The sequence below is a fragment of the Serinus canaria genome, chromosome 2, assembly GCF_022539315.1.
Source record: "Serinus canaria isolate serCan28SL12 chromosome 2, serCan2020, whole genome shotgun sequence".
NCBI lineage: Eukaryota > Metazoa > Chordata > Aves > Passeriformes > Fringillidae > Serinus > Serinus canaria.
This window is the reverse complement of record NC_066315.1, coordinates 135,714,753-135,728,147: the sequence shown is the minus strand read 5'-3', so window position 1 is coordinate 135,728,147 and position 13,395 is coordinate 135,714,753. Positions and strand designations below refer to the sequence as shown.

Below are 13,395 nucleotides of genomic sequence, written 5' to 3'. Positions count from 1 at the left end.
AGGACTAATAGTGATTAAATAGATCAAGAAAATACAAAATGAATAAATATTCATATGAAAAATTAATGAACAGTGTCTCCTTGTGTGCACATGCTTTTATGTGTGCAAAAGTAAATTTTTTCTATACTGTATGCGCTGCATCTATACAAGCACACAACTTTCATAAGTTGCAGGTATGGTTCATAAAGATTCTGAAAAGAGTTTAATTCTTATTTAGCTGAAAAAAAATTGTGCATTAATGTTATTTTACAAACGTAAATGACACTTGATATTTATACAGACTAAAACTACGTTAGCAGTTAACACAAATGTTTTCATGTTTTCTGATGAGGTATTTCCTTGTATATCTTGATAAAAGAAATTTAAAAAAAACATTTGAAACAAAATTAAATCATTAGGTGGTGTTGTAGCTCAGTAGGCCCAACATTTGTTTGGTGAGTCATGCTAGAATGGGTATTAAGATTTGGGACTAAAGAATACTGGCACAGTTGTGTAGCCTAAGCTTACTTTCACCTCCCCATCTCTTGTTGCATTCTTATAAGTCAGTACTTTAAAGGTCAGTCTTAATGCATAGCATGTGAATTAGTTACCAACTATCTTTTATAAGTTATTAGATCTGAGTATTTGGAAACTTTCCAAATCATGTTTTTCAGAAGACTTTCTGAAGGTGTTCAAATAACATTATCTCATTGCCACTAATATAAGTGAAGGCATCATATCTAATAGATAATAGACTCTGATAAAAGATATTTTAAAGCTGATATTGTCTTTTTACTGCATAATTTAGAATATATCACTTTCCATTCAAATTTCTTAAACAAAGTTTCTTTTAGCAACTTCAATTTTTGCTGTTATGCTTTATTTATGTGGTAAAGTAAATAAAAATCATTCTTGTAAGGAACATTTACTTAAAATCTTCTCCAGTCTGGAAAATCTGCATAATGAGCTGGCTGTTAACTAGGATACCAGAATTTCCTAGAGTAGTAAGAGATTTCATTCTAAAACCACAGAATATTGATAAATTTTATAAACTTGGTAGTTTTTTCTCTAGAAAGCTTTCATATTTATTAGTCAATATACTGAGCAATTCCATTAATTTTATTAAAAAGAAATAATAAAATAAATATTTTGTGTTCCTAGTAAAAGTCAACATTATTAAGCACGTCTACTTGGTTCATTTTTTGTGGCAGAGGGAGAGGCAAAGACATGAGGGTTAAGAACAAGTTATATTTGCTTATAGGACAATAAAAACTTTAGTTTTACTTTCTAGGGAACAAACATTTATTTAAATATTTTATGTCTCTTTCAGCTGTAAATTGAAGACTTTTGAGTCCAAGGAGTTTTTTTGCGTAACACAGATTTATATAAAAAATTAATTTGAAGTACTTTCAATTATCAATCACCTTTTGTTTTTTTAATAGTAATAATTGCCCCCAGTTAAAAAGTAGACTATGAGATTTTATAGTGTTGTGCAGAATCTCATACATTCTTCTTCTTTCATAATTTCTTGTTGTATCATATTTTTAAACATTTATTGCTCTTAAATCTTAAAGCTTCTGTTTCTGGAGAGTGTGATGTCTTTTTTTTGAAAAGTTAAATAACAAGTGTTCATTTCAGATACATGGTGTCAAATCATGGAGAGATGAAAATGCTGCGTCATGGCTTGATCACTGGCTGATTTACTGGAAACAGCAGGTAGCTAGCAGTCAGACCCATGCAGTATACCAAAGTGTATTCTCATCTCTCAGAGCAGCATTTAGTTTTCAAAAGAAAAAAATTTTGTAATTTTACACATACCTGTCTATTAAGAATGGAGATAAATAATTTTTATACTTATACTTGCTTATGCTCCAACTTAAGAAACCAAAATTCCTGGTCTCATTTTCCAGAAGATTTGACACAAATACTGCTTTTAAAAATTTTTTGTATAATATTTCTTTTTCTACAAGATGCTAAACACACTGAAAAACCATGTCCTTGTTTTTTTCTGGATGTCTTAGCATCCAGAATAAACCAAGGACTCAATAATCAAGAGTACATCAATACTAAATTTTGGTGAATCCTTTTCAACATGATCTCTTGTAAATCCATAGAGTTTGGCCTAGATTTTATTTACACACACATCAGTTAATGTTTATCTACAGGGTTCAGTTCAGTGTCATACCAGCCTAGGTCTAGAATTGGAAGCAGTACAGCTCTAATAGGAATCCTTGCTCATTGCAAATATTCGTGCTTTTGAGTGTATAAATATCTCTGATGGTTTTTTCAGTTTGAAACACAGGAGTGTTTTAAGTCCAGCATGTTAGTTATGAGGCACAAAGGGGAAGGGTTCTGGTGCTCATTCATTTGGTAACTGATATCCACATTGTGCACCCTCCAGTGCTTCAAACTGTAAAGCAGATGTGTGATGTCCAGAACTCAGATTTAATGAGGTGCTTGGGGCTGAATTGACTATCTCAGAGGTGTTGCTCTTCATTGTCTAGATATGCCAGTAATCTCCAGAAGAAGTCATGTGTTCCTAGTAAAGAACAGGAGAGAATTTCAGTTACTAGTGTCAGGGGTCGGTAAGAATGGCATTGCTTTTGAATGAGTGGAGCAACTCCTCTAATTTTTAAGAGTCAATATGTATTTCACAGATACATGGTTTAGTGCCAGAAAGAATTAGTGGACAATCTAGTGCCCCCTCCTGTAAATGAATCTTGTGCCTTTCATTTGCTTTTCAATGCTAATTAGAAAAAATCTCAAAAACAAGCCAGTCTTCTCTTAAAAGTTCTAAGTGATTAAAATACTTAACTCTTCCTTTTTTTTTTTATTTTAAATCTGCTCTGATAGTTACTCACCATTCTTGCAAAAACAGGGGAACAATACACTTTCTATGTGTCTACCATTGACTTCAGCTGCTGATATTTTAATGTCTTTGTCAGGTTAGAGAAAGAGATCTTCAGTGTTTTTTACACTACTTTTCTGAGGACAGCTTGCCTCCCCATTGTCTTCACACAAGCTTCAGGGGAAACTTCTCCAACACCCAGGACACCATCTCTCTCTCTCCTTCTTCAGTTCCTTGGTGTCTGCAAAGCTGTTCTGCTCAATAATTCTCAATCCTTTCTTCCAACTACAGTTGTGCAGCAGTTTTTCCCTCTTCTAAATATGGTATCCAAGAGGTGTTACCACTGTCACTGGTGGGCTCATCCTTGGCCCTCAGTGGATCCATCTGGCAGCCAACTGGCATGTGTTCTGGTGGGCATAGGGCAAGCCCCTAGCACTTCTTGCAGAAGCCACTTCTTCTACCAAAACCTTGCAACTCAAACTCAATACAATCCTCCAAGTTTCACAGTTTCTGTTATGAAAGCCTCCTTTGACAAGATCCCCAAAGGGAACTGTCGCAGTCCTCGGCTAGATGGTGACAATGGGGAGGGAGGCGACAGTCCCCCTGTTTCGGGGCTCCACAGAATCCCAGCTACCAGGGGAGGCGCAACGCGGAACAAAAAGCCACAGCAGCATCAGGGGCCTGGGGTGGCACTGGGTCGCTTTATTTGATGTTACACTCCCCGAGTCTCGGGGTCCCAGGCAAGGAGCTGGGGGCAAACAGCAGCTTATAAAGGGGGGCAGGTCTCAAGGGAAGATACAATGTAAGAACTGTGGGTGGAACACAAGGCAGGGAATACACGGGAGGAAAACTGCTTGCGACAGGAGGGGTTAACAACTGGATGTGGGAGAAAGGAGTTTGAAACTCAGCAGAAAAATAGCTAAATAGCAAAAAGATAAGACACCTGGCTCAATTGAATAACAAAGGCAGATCTGTGCCCCTCTAAAATCAGGGGCAGAAATACCCCAAAAGGACAAATCAAACAATAACCTTCAAAATAAAAACACAGTACAAAAGGGAACCAATTTAGATTACTAAATCACACCTACTCATATAAATAGAAACTGATCATGTGTTCTTAATTACTCTGTTTGGAGGTTTATTTATTAGGAACCATCAAACTAGGAATTAGTCTAAAATCTTGTAAGGTGTAAAAGCCATTTCTGTCAAAATTAGGTGTTCTGCATGCATGCTGATACTTCTTGCCCAATCCCCTTCTTCCTTTTTAATTACTATCTGATTACTATCAGATATTATTATTATTATTATTAGTCCCTTATTACTCAGATAATTTCAAAGCTTTGGTCCTTAGTTTTAAAGGAATTTTGTTGCTTATATGTCTATGAAGTAAAAGCAATGGAGGTGTATGATATCCACATTTAATTTTATCACAACATCTTAAATATTCTTCATACAGAGGAAACTGAGAAATGTTTCCCAAAATAGAGTCAGACAACTTTTGAATATGAAGGTTACAAATACAGTAAAGAGAGGTATGATCAAGTACACAGAATAACAGTAAATTCATAGTGTTGTTTAAAGGGCATAAATTGTCATAGAAAGCACTTTCAATAATTAGACCAGTTTAATTGGGAGATTTGAAATCTATCTGTATGTAGAAGCAATGGGAGCAAGGCAGGGATAACTGGGAGTCAAGGGAGACTCTACACAGGCCACATTTCCTGTTCACTCACTTATGATATGTAGTCCTCCAGAGGTTAAACACAGGGACTTAGAGTCAAGTAACAACCTCCAATGTGGTAAGTGATAAACCAGGCCCAGGATCCCTCCAGGAGCCCAGTCAAACAGGGATAACCAAGGATAGAACTGGAGCAGTCTTAGGCTGAGCTGGAATGGGGTTGCTGGATGCAAGGCAGAGACTTAACAGAATCCCCAGGCAGAGCAATCCAGGTCAAGAGGGAACCCTTATAGCCCAGGCAGTTTCTGATTTTTTCTTAGATTTTATGGTGGAGAAAAATATTATCTATGTGTTGGAAATTTAAAAATTATTGTTATTACTGTCATCATCATCATCATCATAACATAAAGAATGGTAGTTTCTTAGTATTTGTCAAACACTTGGAAATTAAAGTTGCATAAAATTATTAAGAAATTTCTTATAGATATATTGAAGAAGGGGGAAAAGTCACTACAGATAAAGGTAATCAATTAAAAAAATTAAATGTCTAATGTGATAAATCCAGTAGAATTAGAAGGAGACACAATGTTTGCTATATAGAAGAAAGTTCTTGCACAATATATAGCTGAACAAAATATTAATCCACCCAACATCCATAGAAGGTGAAAGCTAAGGTAAATGGTTCTGTGAGTAATCTGCATAGATTCTTTGACTACATTTGTATTTAAACTATGCAGTAAAATGATCCTTTCCTGGCAGATTTCAGTATCTACCTTCATATATTTTCAAAGGGAAGAAACAGGAGGAAGAAAGGAGGAAGTGAAGTCTTAGAAAAAGATCACCTGTAGTTTGAATTGAAATGTTTAATATTTACCCTCTGTATTGATGAGTTGTTCTTTAAAGGCATTTCAGGACTGTCTTATTATTACCCTTAAAAGATGAGATAATATAACTGATTCAGACTTAAAATGACAGCATTTCAAATTTTTATTCTAATGTTAAGGAACAATTCTTTTAAGATACATTTGCATTTTGCATATCTAAATTATTAGATATGCATATCTAAATTAGAGTGGCAGTTTCTCAAGAAAACTCAGTCTAGAAGTACTTTTTCTTATAAGGCCCATGGGGTTCTTAAATTTGCTGCAGAGTGGGAGTAATTTGACTTATATTTTAAGCTTTAATACCATCCAGAGCTGCATGCCAACTTCCCTTCATGCACTGCAGTAAAAAACCGAATAGATTCTTTTACCAGTTCGACCACTGCATACCTATATGAGGTGTTAATTTTGCCTGCTTTATGTACATGAAATACTAAGTTACATTAAATACTAAGGATTATGGGAAGAAGTTAAATGAGAATTAGCTTCATAGATAAGTACTCTTTCCTTCCTATTTCTAGCGCCTCCATGTTTCTTTAGTGTCCATCTGGCCGTACTGACAGCAACTGATAAGTCAGCAAACATGGCTTTTGCTTTATTATTGGGAAGTGGTCACAGGCCTTGTATGGCTATGTATTGATCTGACAGCTGGATTCTCTTCTGCAGTGTCTTGACCTGAGCTGTTTTATCTTTTCTTTGTCTACTGTTCGAGTCACTCTATGGCTATCATGTATACCAAATGTTTGACAGCCCTAAGCAGTTACTGTGCTGTTGGGCCTCTGTGATAATTGTATCTTGAGAAGACTGGGAACCAATAAGAAAAACCAGATTCTGTTTAGGAAGCATCAGATAGCTCAAGGATGACTCAAGACTAAGGAAGGAGAGTGGTATCATGATGATCTCAGAATATTGATCATGGAATCATAGAGGGGTGTGGATTGGAAGGACCCTAAAAATGATCTAGTTCCAACCTCTCTGCTGTGGGCAGGGACACCATCCACTAGACCAGATTACTTGCAGCCCCATCCAGCCTGGCCATGAGCACTCCCAAGGATAGGGTATCCACAGCTTCTGGTAACATGGTCTGTTGCCTCACCATCCTTACAGTCTTCCTAATATCTTAAATGAAATGTCTTCCTAATATCTTATCTAAACCCACTCTCTTTTAGTTTCATGCCACTTTTCTTGTCCTATCACTACATGACCTTGTCAAAATTCCTTTCAAGCCTTCTTGTAGGTTCCTCTCAGGTGCACAAAGGCCACAGTAAAGTCACCTAGGTGCCATTCCTTCTCCAGGCTGAGAAATACCAGTTCTCTCAGCCATTCCTCATCCCTCTAATCATTTTCATGGACCCCCTCTGTACTCCAACAGATTTATATTCTTCTTGTGGTGGGAACACCAGAGCTAGATGCAGTATTCCAGGTGGGGTCTCACCAGAGTGCATTAGAGGGGCAGAATAACTCGCAATAAAAAATTTTCCCTTGTATTTAGGAAAGAATGAAGTGCTGATCTTAGAGTACAGAGGGACACTTAAAATTTGGACATAACACCCAAGAAAAGAAATAGATTTTAGAAGAATTTCTTTAAATAAATAGGTTACTGATAGTATTAATGAGACTTTTCAATATTTATACTGTTAGTCTGTTAAAGCATTAATTGGACTAATAATAATGTTGACATGGGGCTCTTCTATCCCAGCAAGATTTTGTGTATAACAAATACTATTGCAGAACATCAAATTGTAGGGCAAGTGTAATATTTTTGAGTATTTAGTTTCATTCTTTTATTGACACTTTCCAGGAAGACTCAAGAACAAGCTTTCTTCTTCTATTCAGGCAATACTCGTAAGTATAACAATTTCTTATTTAGAATTGAAAAGAAAACAGCCGTTTCAGAAACTGAGTGAGGCAACATTTTAAGAGAGGTAAATGATACAAGCCTCTCACAGGTAATAGTCCCAGTTATTCAGTTTGACTGTTACCCAAAGAAGTATTGGTCACATACAAGTTGCATTCAAATTAGTTTTTTTTAGATTAGCTGTGAAAGTAGAGGGAAGAAATGTGCAGGATTCCATAGAAAATGCTCAGATAATCGCATTCATCTTTATACCTGTCCAGTGTCATCTGTTCTCCTGCCAAGGCCCTCAGGTTTGGGATTCTTGAAACAGTTTGATTTAGCACATGCAGGAAAAAAAAAAAAACCATGCTGGGACAGTTCTTGGTGTCCATCTTATCATAGCTTCTGGACCAGCAGGATCAGTGCCTTTGTGGGAGGCCTAAACTGCACAGCCTGCACCAGGTGGGCCTGTACCTTCTGAGTGGGGCATCCAAACTTCTCTGCCTCTGCTCTTTATTGACTGCCCTGAGCTTGGTCCCACCAATTACACCAATGAGTTGCTTGTGAAACCTGTCACAGCTTGTGTGGTAGAAGGACCCATGTATTAACCGCCATGTGCAGTCCAGGTGAAGTTAATATGTATTTATATTGTTTCTGTGATATGCTCAGGGAAATTGAGTTGTGAGTGCAAGGTCACTTTGTACATAAGATATTTGCATCATATTTATGAAAAATGACTCCTTCTAAGACACTGACATCTATATGAGAATCAGCAGCTTGTACTAGGCCTGCAGACAATCAGGACACACCACTGTCCATCAGTGCTATTTTCTTATGTCACAAAGACAAGATTACATGTATCATGAGCTTACAGTCCTGTGTTTAGAAGGCTCCTTTCCTCATACCTTATTATTCTGTCAAGTCAAGAGATTAGTTGAAAAACTTTGACATAGGAACATCTGGCTTTATGGGGTGCAATCAACTTCTGAATTTAAAAGGTATTTCTTAATCCTGACAATTTTCAACATTTAATATCCCCAGTACTATAAACTTTCATTATTCATCATTTGGACCTTTATTCAGTCCCTAATGATCATACACAGGCTTCTCATGCAGCTGCCTTATATGACAGTGACTACTCTAAAACTGAACTTTTTCCAGCATTGCAAAGGCAAGAGAAAGCTTTCATATATTTCAACACTGACATTTTTAAGACAAAGACCTTTTTTTTTGGTCTTTCAGACATCATAATGCACTTAACAAAAAGAGTCAAAGGTTGAATTATTTTGATCCATCTAGATGAATAACTCTAATCAATAGATTATTAAAGTACTTTACAGAAGTATTTTTTTTGAGGTTAAATAATGTAGAATATTTTTTCCTCTTCAAACACTCACCTAAGTTTTCATTTTTTTTGTTTTATAAATCAGAAATAAGTGATTGCAGTGAAGTTTCAACCTAAACCCCTAGTTTAGTTCTAAATAGCTCATGAGTCTAAATTTGAAGAGGGGCAATTTACTGTTCTAAAAACAAAAACCTGCTTTTTGTCATTCATTTGGCTGCAGTTCTGAGATATGGAAACAACAATTAATATAATATCAAACTTGTGAGTGTCCTCATTCTCAAATACATAAAATGCTCAGTCCTGCTATGAATATTACAGGGATTGACCATAAGAATGAAGTATTTTAATAACTTCATAACCACTTAAAACTTGGTTTATAATTTGCCCTCAAAATTCTGTTAGAGTGGTAGATTTTATGCTCTCTTCTTTTGGGCATTTTTCCTTCACTTTTTTAATGAATATTTACCATTGAGAAGGAGCTTGTTTTAGGAAGAGACTTTTTTCCTTTCCTCTGTAAATACTGAATTATGACCATTTAATTTCTCCTTGGAATGATGTATTCTGTTGTTTATTATGACTGGATACTGGACTATGGCAATGCAGAAGAATAACTTAATCCTCTTCTTCTTTTGTTTTCTTTATTTATATGCTTGCTTTATTTCCAAGTTAATCTTTCTCTTCCTGTGTTATTTTTGTTTTCATAATTTGAAGTCTCATCTGGGAAATTGTTTATTTTGATATTGTAATTACCTATTAAATTAGTCTCTTTTCTGAAGCCAGTCTATCTCACAAGATGGACAATTCCTTAATATTGCAGGGAATTAATGACTCAAGTGTACTGACTGCACACACAAGAGTAGCCCTGATGCAACCCACCAGCAGTTTGAGTTTCATATATATGATTAAATGAAAAACTCAACTTACATTCAAGTTTTATAGCTTCTGTCACAGAGATGTCTCATTTAGTCTTTTTCTGAAATACAGATATACTAATATTATAAATGTTAGTATTGCATAAATGTGAGCTACAATTAAAATACTAAGGAAACTACAGCTCTTAAAATACTTACTTTATGTTGGGAATTCTTCACAGAAGCAAAATTTACAGGCAATTATCCATTTTTTTGACCTTTGTTGTTATCCAAAGACAACAGAAAATGCCTATTAGCATTTAATATTTACGTGATATCTTCAAAAATATTTAAATCCTGAGTTATCAGTTTAGACAGCAAGAGATTTTGTAAGAAATATAAGAAGCTTGGTGGAGCTTTCTTTGCTTTTTCACAATATAGGTCAGAGCAGTGTCCTTGCTCTAAAATGATTTAATATAATTTGGATAGAACATTTCCAGGAAAAAAAAGGCCAGTAACCACAGCTGTTATGCAATGGACACTCACATCTATAAAGAAGGCTCAGTAAACTCATCAGTGAAATTGAAAACATAAAAAAAAAATATTGCTCTGTGTAGTCCTACAAAATACTTACTCTTTTAGTGTTTAACCAAAGAGTTAAGTTAGTATCTGAACTTCAGTGTAAAGATCATACAAACTGAGTTGGCGCAACAGGAGCTATATGTTAACTTAATCATTAAATCATTCAGGATCATTCAGGTCCAGTAATATATTAAATATTAGGTTGACATCAGTTTTGCTTCTCTAGTGTGCAACTGCTTGTTTTAAACAGATATGGATTTATTAAATAAGAGATCTGAGTTTTTATCTTGTGCCCTTAAATCTGCATTATGGGGTGGATCCTTTGAAAAAGATGTTTATTATGAATCTTGCTATGTGAAGTGTTGCTTTACGGGCTCAAGGCAGTCATGAAGAACAAAAGAAAGGATCCCAGAAGTCTTTGGTAATGAGTGTATGTTGTATACAAATACAGGAGACACAATAAGCTGTAAGATGTTGCTACTTCAAATTTATATTTAATACAAGTACTGCCTAATTTAGCATAATTCAACCAAACCAGAGAGGTCATTGATCAGGTACTGTTCTATTGAGTATGTCTGTCCTCTCCTTTCAAGGTACAGGTGGCTACTCTCTCTTTTAGTGTAATATGCTGTGTAAGTATTAAGCCCCAATAGCACATAAATGAACATACATAGGCCTAATCAAAATGTGTAATATTTTGCCGTTTTTTAATCAAAGCTTTATTTACAGTGGTTTTATTTAAACATGCAAATAATACCAATAAGAAAGAATGCACACAGCTGCAGTATGCATCAAAACAATCATTTAGGATTTTGTAGTGCATGTATATGAGTAATGAGATCTATATATGCACTTAGTCATGCTTAGATGTAAATCTTTATTAGCCTAAGGCTTTGGTAGAATTAAAAAGGGTTTCAGCACTGTTTATAGGTGTGGTATCAACTTTTTTAAAATTAATTCAATATCTGTGAATCTGGGATATGAGCAAATGTAAAAACTATATGCTTAATTAAGAATTTTTGGGAGAAGTTTTCTGTATATTTTTTTAAAGAAAAGCAAAACTGTTTTCTCTTTGGAATATTTTTGGACATATTGAATTACTAAATTAAGGCCTGCATTACATCATAATAATCAGTGTATTGACAGTTGTGACAATCAGTGACAGTATGTTTGTAAGAGCTGTCTTTTAAGATGACTTTTAGAAATTAAAGCTAAAGTCTGGTGCATGATCAAGATGGGAATGTTTAAAGTACTTATAAAGATTATAGCTATCTGACAGTGTACATTTCAGATGTGAATGTAAATGCATACTGTTCCTTTTCTGGAAGAAACAGAGGATGTGCACTATGCTATTAAAAAAAGAAAACACACCAACTCTGAATTCCATTTTACGACATAAGGTTGGAATTATGTGTTAGAATTCTGAGGGCAAATAAAATACTAATTGACTTCACTGGATCAGAATTAGCACAAAACAGGAGATTTTTTTTTTTTTAATTACAACCTAAATAGTGTACAAAGGAAGGGAGTAGAGGCATATTGTTGTAATGAAGTGCAAGAAGAATGAAATTTTGATTCTCAAAAATGTTAGCCCCTTATTTCTTCTGTAACCGTGGTTTACACACAAATTAAGTGCATAGATGGGAACTTCACTGACATATCCACATGCAGTTTTACACTTCTATTAATCCCTTGTTTAACAACAAAGGTGCATTGTCTCAGAAAGCACTTCCTTTTTCAAATACATTTGCAGTAGATAACAGTCAGTGCTGTTGACTGCACATAGTGGTTAAATCTCTGATTCGCAGCCAAGATTCTCCATGAACATTTCTAAGAGTTTATGAAAGACATCTGCAGAAGGGCAGCCTACTCTCTGTTGACTGAAATTTACTATGCAGGATTCTGTGCAGCTTGAGAGGGAGCTACATCTTTTGAATTATAAAAGAACATGAGACAGCTGTGTTTCCTTCATGGAAGATATGGTGTTTTACTTTGAACTTTAGGAAAATATTGTAGATGATGCAGCATAACTACGCTTGGAATAGTAACTGACACAGAAGTAGGTTGGGCTGCCAATGCATTATTGTAATGGTGAACAGCTTTACAATTTGCTGAGAAGATAAATTGACATGAGAAAAGGGACAATTATATCAACAGAATCAATTTTGTCAGTTTGCAAATCTACTTTCTGGGAAGAATCCCATTGAACCCATGAACTGTAAAAATTGGATTGTAGAAACTGTGAATTTAAATAGAGGTCAGCATAGATGCAAGGATAAGTATATTAATAAATACCTGATTTAATAGGTTAGCTAGATTTTAGCCTATTTTAGAAACAAAATTATTCTTTTACTGTGAGCATATTTAAATATCTAGGGTAATATTTTCTCATGCCTTGGACAATAAACTTGCAATTTTTTTTTTCACACAGTTTTTTGATTAATGAAGAGAAACCTTCTTATAGGCAAAATATATATGAGTCAAAATACAGATTAGGAAATGTGTTTTACAGACTTATTTTACTTCAATTGTTTAGTAAGACCTCTTTCAGTAATAGGTTTATTCTAAAATATGCAAGCAGTGAAAGGTTGTTGCCTCTATCTCTATATTGCCTAACAACTATTTATAGAGTGAGAATTTAAATAAAAGAACTATTTCCTTTTGCATCATTAGGTAACATTATTATAGAGAAAAATAGCTGTACCAAAAAGGATACCCTAACCTCTACCTTCCAAAAAACAAACCACAAATTGAAGTACACTTCTTACATCTGTAACAAGAAATTTGTAGCAGCTAGAGTGACTTTATAGCTGTTAAAAAGTGTATTTCATTTTAAAATTCACAAGGAAAATGCAGAAATATTTGACGTTCTAATTTAAAGGAGTAGACTTCTGCCTCTTACATTTTATATATATGCTAGTGCATATGACTTTAATTGGCACAGAGCAATGTGCATTCTGTTGCAATCTAATATCACATCCTGTTGCAATCTAATAGCACTATTTTTTTTTCATTTGGTTGGCTGTTTTTTTTTTTTTTTAACGTCATCATCTGAATTTCTGGGATCTAAAATTTGAAGTCAATTTCATAAGCTTAAAAACCTTAGATTCTATGTGTCGTTCAACTGAAATGAATTATGTGAGCTAATATGTTTCCACATTATAAAATCATTCTTTTGCAAGTGAAGGAGTTTTAATAGCCTGTGGTGTCAGTCAATATTCTTCATTTACATCAGTGCCTGAAGGAACAAGGGTATTACTACAGTTTCAGAAATCAGGGAAGTTGTTTGAAACATGTTTTGTTTTGAGGTGAAGTGGCTGGGAGAAGGTGAAAAAAACACTACCTCTAAATTCTTATTATTTCAAAAGTCTTCCTCACAGAATAGGACCTATAC

General features: G+C 34.8%; 1 protein-coding gene across 3 annotated transcripts in view; it reads left to right on the top strand.

Moving 5' to 3' along the window:
- CSMD3 (CUB and Sushi multiple domains 3) overlaps positions 1–13,395 on the top strand; it is a 579,290-nt gene that overhangs the window by 196,007 nt on the left and 369,888 nt on the right. The window lies entirely within an intron of this gene.